Source organism: Xyrauchen texanus, chromosome 23 (assembly GCF_025860055.1).
Source record: "Xyrauchen texanus isolate HMW12.3.18 chromosome 23, RBS_HiC_50CHRs, whole genome shotgun sequence".
NCBI classification, from domain to species: Eukaryota; Metazoa; Chordata; class Actinopteri; order Cypriniformes; family Catostomidae; genus Xyrauchen; species Xyrauchen texanus.
Genome location: NC_068298.1, coordinates 42226839 through 42236669, shown reverse-complemented (window position 1 = coordinate 42236669; position 9831 = coordinate 42226839).

Sequence of the window (9831 nt, the reverse complement as noted above, 5' to 3'; positions counted from 1 at the left end):
ACCACCATCGTCCCCATGCCAAAGAAGTCTTCAGTGTCCTGCCTCAACGACTACCATCCCGTCGCACTCACACCCATCATCATGATGTACTTTGAGATGCTCGTCATGAGGCACATTAAGACCCAGCTCCCCCCCTCACTAGACCCACTGCAGTTTGCATATCATCCCAACCGTTCAACAGACAACACCATTGCCACCCTCTGGCCCTAACACCATCTGGTCCTAACCCACCTAGATAAAAAGGACACATACGTTCGAATGCTGTTCATAGACTTCAGCTCAGCATTCAACACAATAATTCCTCAGCACCTGATTGGAAAGCTAAACCTACTGGGCCTGGACACCTTCCTCTGCAACTGGATTCTGGACTTCCTGACTGGGAGACCTCAGTCAGTCTGGATCAGGAACAGCATCTCCACCACCACCACACTGAGCACTGGGGCCCCCCAGGGCTGTGCTCAGTCCACTGCACATCTCCCATCCCCGTCTTCACTACATTCTATAGAGGGACTATTGAGAGCATCCTGAGCAGCTGCATCACTGCCTGGTTTGGGACTTGCACCATTTCGAACCGCAAAACCCTGCAGAGGATAGTGAGGACAGCTGAGAAGGTCATCTGGGTCTCTCTTCCCTCCAAGACATTTACACAAAACACTGCATCCGCAAAGCAACCAGAATTGTGGATGACCCCACACACCCCTCACACAAACTCTTCACCCTCCTGCCGTCTGGCAAGAGGTACCGAAGTATTCGGGCCCTCATGGCCAGACTGTTTAACAGCTTCTTACCCCAAGTCATCTGACTCCTAAATACCCAGAGACTGGACTGACACACACACACACACACACACACACACACACACACACACACACACACACACACACACACACACACACGTGTTCTGAGTTGCACTTTTAATTATTGTCACTTTATACCTGGCTGCTACCTCAATAACTGCTATGTCCATAGAACACTCTCATAATATGTTATGTTTACATTTGGCATTTTTAGAAACTGTCATCTTTTTGCACTACTGTGTACTGGTCAGCGCTGTACTGTCTCTCACTGTGCCTATTGTCCAGTTCATTTTTTGTAATGTATTGTACTGTCCCATTCTTTTTGCACACGTTTGCACGTGCACTTTATATAGGTATGTTTTTTCCTTTTGGGGAGGTGTGATATTTCCTAAAAGAAGGCAATACATAAATTCATGAAAATCAAAAGAATAGCCTTTGGTCATCCTCTGTATCCATATGCCTTACTGACAGCTGGATTTAAACAAAACTTTTCCTCACCTGTTTTTCTATGGATGGTAACTCTCTTGTGGTCTCTGCTTGTAATAATATATTGTCCTGAAAAAGGAGACAACATTATTAATTTATGTGGGCAGAAGGAAATATACAAAAGAGGGAGACAACAGGACAGTCAATTTAAAGGTGGATAAAGTTGACTTATTTCTTTTCAAAAGATGAGAAACCCTTCAATATAATTGTGCCTAATAAAATTTACATCAATTTACAATTCCTCCCATTTTTTTTTTATTGTTGCCTTACTTTTCATTTGTAAATGTCTGATTTATTTTCTGATTAGTACTTACATCATTAGTGGCACTCTGGAAATTTCCATCCTCCAAGTCATGTAGACATTTTTCGATGTTCCTGTATAGTTTCAGACACAACATTATAAGAGAGACAGCTTTACAACTCTACACTAATTATCATTAGTCTAGTTCAGTGGTTCTCAACCTTTTTTGAGTCACAACCCCTGAGAATGACATCAGAATAAGGCTAGTGTTCACAACCCACCCCACCATCTACCTGTATGCTCCTTTCACTTTTACAGACAGAATAATAAATTACATTTTAGCATTGCTGTTGTGCTTAGATTTATATTGGTGTTTTGAGATGGAAGCCATCTCCATAGGCTACAGATGAATATATTATTATGACATAAAATGATTAGCCATGCATAATATTTTATTGACAGTAATTCCAGGCTGCTAATTTATAGAATGCCTGTAAACCTAAAATGGGCGACATATCCTGCTGAGGGATACTAACATTGAGACGCTATGGCGAGCAGTGAAAGCATTGGTCTCATTTCTTGTGTTCATGTTGAAAGGGTGTTTGTTGAGAATATTTAGATATGGTGACTTCGTTCATACATTCTTTGTTCAGCTCACGGGCAGCATTTAAATACAACATGACCACCTGTAGTGGGAAATCTACTCTCCTTCAGATAAAAGTCGATATATTTCACATATTTACAATTTTTGGAGGGGACTCATGTTTAAAAAGTTGTTGTTAAGCGTTTTTCATTTATGACTGAATTTTATGAATTACCTTTCTACTTTTTTTCATAATCTGTCTGTAAATGTTTTTATCACCCAGGATACCTCACCCTTTTGGAGGTATAAATTAATTGAAAAAAAAAAAGAATAATTGTTTGGCAATGCGTTACAACATTTTAATAAAATTTTTAAAACCTTAAAACTAAACTTAACATAACTTAAACTAAATATAATTTGTAAAATTATGTTAAACAATAAGTATAATACCTATTTATGAATATATTATAGTGTATCATATTTAATACACACATTTCTAGGGCCTATAAATTATCAATATGACCAAAACTTTGCTGGAAAAACAAGTTTTACCTTCTTACGAGGAATCATTCTTTCTTCTCCTTGGCAACTGTTAAAGCAATACAATATTCGTTTCGGCATTTTGCACAATATAAAAGTAGCCTATTTACTGGACACATACCTACATGTAGGCAAGTGTCCATAAGACCATAAAATACGCCGATTGGTTGATGTTTGAACTGCTGCGCGGGATCCAATAAAAATCCAGAGCACACAGAGAGTGGTAAAACGGGCCGTTGCAATAAGTTTCAACAGAGTTTTCAGATCGATTAAACGTGGATTTCTAACGACACCCCGAAGAAAAGAATAATTGTATCTTGTGTAATTATTACTCAGGGATTTGTGTTGATTCAGATTAGTTCATTTAGTCATTTATAAGCATAGTAGTTGGTTTGTTCAAATTTGTTAGCCTATAAGCAACAGTTGCAAGAGTTAAGTTTACCTTGCTAGGAGCTAACTGAGCCAGCGACAACTTTGATATTGCCCTTGCTTCGTGTATTTAGGTAACGTTGACTGGATTCATGCATTTTTTTGGTTTATGTTGAATTGGTATTATACCGTTAACATTAGACTACATTTACTTTTTTTATATTATCTCTAACGTTAGGGCTGTCAAGCGATTGATTTTTGAATCTATTTAATTACACATATCTACCTACGTTGATCAGGGGCGGGTGGGTTAATTGAGTTAAAATATTTTAATTGCGTTATTTTCTCACAACTAACGTTAATTAATCAGATTACCGCGTTAAATTGACAGCCCTAATTATCTATTGTACTGATCTTTCACAGATCTGAAGCTAACTTGCATGCAGCTGACATTTAGCTGGCCTAGTATTATGTCTGTGTCTGGCAAACTGTTATTACAAAGCAAAAATGATGCCCATGACACTACAATCAGACTCACAAGACACAAAAATGTGACCTTCCTATGTGAGATCTGATTGTTCAAAATTCCCTATATAAGAGTATACGAGAAGGACTTTTATTATGAACGTTTACTGTATACGCTGCTGGGTAACGTTAGTTTCCGCTAGTCCGCTATTGTGTTTACTCTCACTTTCACCAGCCGTTTTCTCCGCCATTTCCTCAGGTGTTAATGTGCGTGATTGAATGTAAGTTTATTTATTTATACACAGTTATAAGTTGATGTATGCTTGTTACATTGTTGTATTCAACTATTTAGCTAGTGCAACCGAACTTTACATTGTGCACAACATCATAATATGAGAGTTATATACAGTGATTCACGTGTATATGGTTGCAGCTGTAATCCTATGTGACGTTGGTTTATATATAAATAACGTGTCAGTAGTCAGTCGCTCACATCAGCTCTCAACACGTCTGCAAGCTTATGACATTACATTACCTAAATCTCTCATACCAGACCATACGCTGTATGACAGATCATATCACCAGCCAAGGATGTATCACCCAACAGCACAGCCAAACCTCAGTGGACGGGCCGAGCCAGTCTCGACAGTGGATCAGCTTCCCATGAGTGAGTTATTTTTGGTGCAGTATGGAGCTGGCCAAGCTACATGTCATACGGGCAGTGTTGAGAATGGATCTGATGTTTTTGCTAGACAGCTAGATGCTGAGAGATCCTTTAGTTATTCTAGTTCACCAGTAGCTCAAAGAGAATATCACAGTCAATCCGCATGTGTGTCACACAGCAGTGGTTCTGTTTCACCTTCACTTAGAGATGAAAAACAGGCTAGAGCTATTTCACCGCCTGTGGTCAGACTGAAAGCTACTGCAGCGCCATCTATACCAATCCAGTATGCAAGCCAGTCATTCCAAGCTGCTGCGGCCACCAGAGACATTTCTCCACAGTCAGTCCCATGGCACATGACGCAAACTAAGACTAACACCACATATGGTACGACTCAATCATACTTTGCTGTTTCGCATTTACCTGCACCACATATAACGTTACATCAGCAAACCTTATCCAGCACACCAGATTTGCGTCCTTCATATCAGCTTACCTCATCATTGCCACGTACTATTACATCAGTGAAGCTGCCTCTAGTTACCACAGCTTACACAACTTGTGTTCCACCTGTCTATCAGTTACAGACTGCTGTGTCATGCCAACCACAACAGCAGTCATTCACCATGCGAGACCCTAATCAACTTCCATCCTCATTCCCAGGGTATTGTGTCACTCAGCCGTCCACACACATTCCAGGACAGACCTGGATCAACTCTCCAGTGATGTACCCGCCACTACCTCCAACTCCTGTTTATCAGCCAATACCTGCAGCACTTCCACTCCAGCCAGTACCAATCCCAAAATTACCGAAGCTTGTGAATGATAGTGAGAGAGAGTTTACGGATCTGAAGATGGCTTTGGACAATCTCCTCAATCCTCACACTGAGCTCACTGAACATTATAAATACAGGATGCTGATAGAACAGTTAGTTCTGGAGGAAGCAAGGCTAATAGCCCAAGCATGCTGACACCATCCAGCGCCCTATGCAGCAGCTATGACAGCATTGCAACGGCAGTACGGCCAACCTCACCAGTTGGCACAAAGTGAAATTGCATACCTGTTGAATTCACTTGATATTAGAGCAGGGGATGCAAAGGCTTTTCAGAGTTTTGCACTCAATGTTGATTTGTTAGTAGGCATGTTGATGTCACTTGAGGGGCCACAAGGACGAGAACTCACTTGCACAGGCCATGTCGACAGACTACTCAGTAAGCTACCCAAGCATTACAGAGATAGTTTCATTGAGCACCTCCAGTTACGAGGCCGACTGAGCACTGACAGCCTCAACCCGTATAATCTTCATGACCTCGCTGACTGGTTGAAGGTGAAGGCAGAGGCTCAGCGTCTGTCATCTAAAATGGTACAGCGTTACCAGACAGAGAGAGTTCAAGTCCCACGGAGGGAACGCCAACCCATACCGAAGCCCCAAACTCAATTCACTGCAGTTTATCATGGCAGCGACCAACCCAAAGAGGTCAGTACAGTACATTATGTCCATCCAGAGCCCGCTCATGGTCAGCAATTAATCAAGAATCTGAAACGTCTGTGTCTGTTCTGCAAAAGTCAAGAGCACTACTTGTCGCAGTGCAATGAAATCACTGAGCGCTCACCTGAACAGATTCTCAAGTGGATAAAGGATGTTGAGAGATGTTGGAAATGTGGTCATACAAGTCATAAATGTGAGGAATGCACGCTAAAGAGGCCTTGTAGAGAATGTGGCAATATACACCTCTGTGTCCTGCATTCCATCGCCAAGGAGGGTTCCAACCTTGTTTTACTTACGATGTCTGCTGATCGAGCATATCTGACTTCCCCTAGCTCCACAGGATGTGTTTACCTGAAAGTCATCCCAGTATTGCTGTGGAAAGGCAAGAGGTCTGTACCAACATATGCTATCCTGGATGATGGCGCCCAACGGAGTATTGTTCTTCCAGCAGCAGTTCAGCAGCTAGGAATTGCGGGTAGGGAAGAGATTATGGCCCTTCACACCATCAGACATGATGTCACAGATTTGAAAGGACAGTCAATTGACCTGCTGCTTTCCACACAGTCAAGTCCAAATGAGAAGTACAGCCTCACAAATATGTTTACTGCTCCTCTCCTTACATTAACTGAGCAAACCTATCCCATTAAGAGGCTTCAGCGATGCTATTTCCACCTCAGAGGGATTCATATTCCATCCTTTGATAAGGTGCAGCCCCTTCTCTTAATTGGGTCTGACTACCCAAACTTAATTACAGCTAAGGAGCCCATCAGACTAGGACCAGCTGGTGGACCGGCAGCTGTACGTACACAGCTCGGTTGGGTTCTCCAGGGACCAGATGGACTTCTCCCACATCAGGTACCGTCATCACAATGCTTATTCACTTCTCTTACTCCAAATCAAGATCCTGTTTTCCAACATGTTGAGCGGCTGTGGCAACTGGACGTCCTTCCATACCGCAATGAAAAGTTGGTCACACGATCAAAACAGGATCAAGCGGCTGTGAATATGCTGGAGACCAGCACACAACGTGTAGAAGTTAATGGCATTTGGCGTTATGCTACTCCACTCCTTCATGCACGGGATTGCGCACCTCTGAGAGGAACCAAGGAGTCAGTCTTGTCCCGCCTCAGGAACACTGAGAAGCATCTCAGCAAAGACGCAGAGAGAGCTCAGGAGTATGAAGCTGAAATACAGAAACTCCTCGATTCAGGTTATGTTGTTAAGGTACCACCAGAGAATCTGTAGCCCAATGAGGAGTCATGGTTCATACCGCACTACCTTGTACACCACAACGGCAAAGACCGGCTGTTTTTTAACTGCTCCTTCGTGCATCAGGGTATCTCCCTTAATCAGCAGCTGCTTCCTGGTCCCAGCCTTGGTGCGTCATTGATGGGAGTCCTCCTTCGGTTTCGGCAGTATCCGGTTGCCATTAGTGGTGATATACGCGGCATGTTTCACCAGGTGAGACTCCTACCCAAAGACAAACCCCTGCTGAGGTTTATTTGGAGAAACATGCAGAGGGAGGATCTGCCTGATGTCTACGAGTGGCAAGTCTTGCCTTTTGGAACGACCTGCAGTCCCTGCTGTGCTACCTTTGCTCTACAGACACATGTTTGCAGCCAACAGCCAGGGAATGAAGAAGTACTGCAGTCTATAGAGCGAAGCTTTTATGTAGACAATTGTTTACAAAGTCTTCCCACTGCTACAGAAGCTAAGCAACTGATCGACAAGATGAGATCACTTCTAGCCTTATGGGGTTTCGAAATAAGACAGTGGGCTTCTAATGTACCTTCAGTCGTTCAGCATTTATCATCAACGGCTCGTTCAGAGAGCATTGAACTGTGGTTGCAACAGTATAATTTGGATCCTTTGGAACCAGCTCTGGGTTTGATGTGGCGCTGTCTAGAGGATCAACTGGGCTACCGGCATCGTGCCATGGTAGAGCACCCTCCAACGATGAGACACATTTACAAGGTCTTAGCGTCACAATATGATCCCCTAGGGTTTATCATTCCCTTTACCACACGGGCCAAGATACTTGACCAGAAGCTTTGGGCCAAACCAAGGGATTGGGATGATCCAAACCTTCCCTCAGACTTGCTAGAGAAGTGGAAAATATGGAAGAAGGAGTTGCCTGACCTCGGCAAGATCAAGCTTAACAGATGCTACATCCCTTCCAACTTTGATATGGGGACATCAAAATTTAACTTGCATGTCTTTGGTGATGCATCAGAGGTGGCCTATGGATCAGTTGCTTACCTGTTGAGCAGTATGGAGAGATTCATACCTCCTTTGTCATGGCCCGCTCTAGGGTAGCCCCCAAACGACAGCTGTCAATCCCACGTCTCGAACTCTGCACAGCTCTGACCAGTGCCCTGCTCGCCAATTTCATCAGCAAGGAACTGACTATCCCCATAGGGGAAGTGACATTATGGACTGATTCTACGACTGTCCTGACTTGGATACGGTCCGAGTCTTGTAGGTACAAAGTTTTTGTTGGGACAAGAGTGGCAGAAATCCAAGAGTTGACAGAGCTTCACGCATGGAGGTATGTGGATTCCCCTAATAACTCGGCACAGTCACACCTTTGATAGAGGCCCAAGATGACATATCAGTGACAAAGAAAGTTGTCTTTTGTGGTCTAGTTGTGAATGATCAAGGTTCTGGCATTCCTGATGCATCCCAGCACACTTCCTGGAAGGACTTGACTAGACTAACTATTGCCAACAAAAGCCTTCATCAGCCAATTAACAAGGACAATTGCATCTATGTGAACTTCTGCAATTAATCAAGATGGACTTCAAAGACTGTGGTCATTAATCTTATAGTTCAAACACAATCGATGTTTAAACACTGACCCTTAACCCTTACTTAGTTTAATAATTTTAAACCATGATTTTACATATACATAATTAATATTTACATTACATTCATAATGTTAGCCAGAGGGGAACTGGCCCCCACAGTGAGTCTGGTTTCTCCCAAGGTTATTTTTCTCCATTAATCCACCTCTTATGGAGTTTTGTGTTCCTTGCCACTGTCGCCTACAGCCCACACTATTAAAAATCGTATTTTATCTAAATTACACAATGATAATTAATCGACATTATAGACATTACAGTTTTATCGTCTGTTAATGCTGATATTCTGTAAAGCTGCTTTGAAATGATGTGTGTTGTGAAAGGCGCTATACAAATAAAATTGACTTGACTTGACTTGATTGATGCTGCTTACCAGTTTCTTCACGGGGTGGCTGCCAAAGACATGAGCATGCAGCACCCTGATTACCGGAGTGCGGAAACACTTATATTGAGTCGATGTCAGGAGGAGAACTTCTCAGAGGAACTTAAGGCCTTGAAGGCAGCGAAACCTGTGCCTGCATCCAGCCGTCTGAACACACTTGCACCAGAGTTGGATTGCACACTAGGTCTGATCCGTGTGGGAGGAAGACTGCGGAAACTGGATAGCTTAAGTCAAACGGAGATCCACCCAGTGGTTTTACACCCGCACCATAAGGTGACTAAACTTCTCATAAAGCACTTTGATGAACGCCTTCTTCACCCAGGACCGGACAGGGTTTTTGCTGAACTCCGTCGCCACTACTGGATCCTGAGAGGCAGACAAGCAGTAAGGCAACATCAGAGAGAGTGTGTGGAGTGCCAGAAGTGGAGAGCCAAGCCGACCGTGCCTATCATGGCTGACTTACCTTTAGCTCGCCTACAAGTGTACAAACCACCTTTTTTCTCAACTGGAGTTGACTGTTTTGGGCCCTTCATTGTGAAGATTGGCCATTGCACTGAAAAGCGATGGGGAGTCATCTTCAAGTGCTTGACGACCAGATGCATTCACCTTGACCTCCTTAACAGCATTGATACGGATGCATTTTTGTTGGCACTTAGATGCTTTATAGCCCGCAGAGGCACCCCATCCGAAATCCTCTCAGATCAGGGGACCAATTTCTGAGGAGCTGAGACCGAGCTAAGGGAAGCCTTCAAATTAATGGAACCTAAACTGCAGGAGTTATTAGCTAGTCATCAGATCGACTTTAAAATGAATCCTCCTGTCGCACCAAACTTCGGAGGCGCATGGGAAAGGGAGATTAGATCAGTAAAGTCTGCCATTGCGGGTAGTTATCGGGAGCCAGTCGGTTCCAGAGGAAGTACTACGTACAGTACTGATTGAAGTAGAGGGCATTCTTA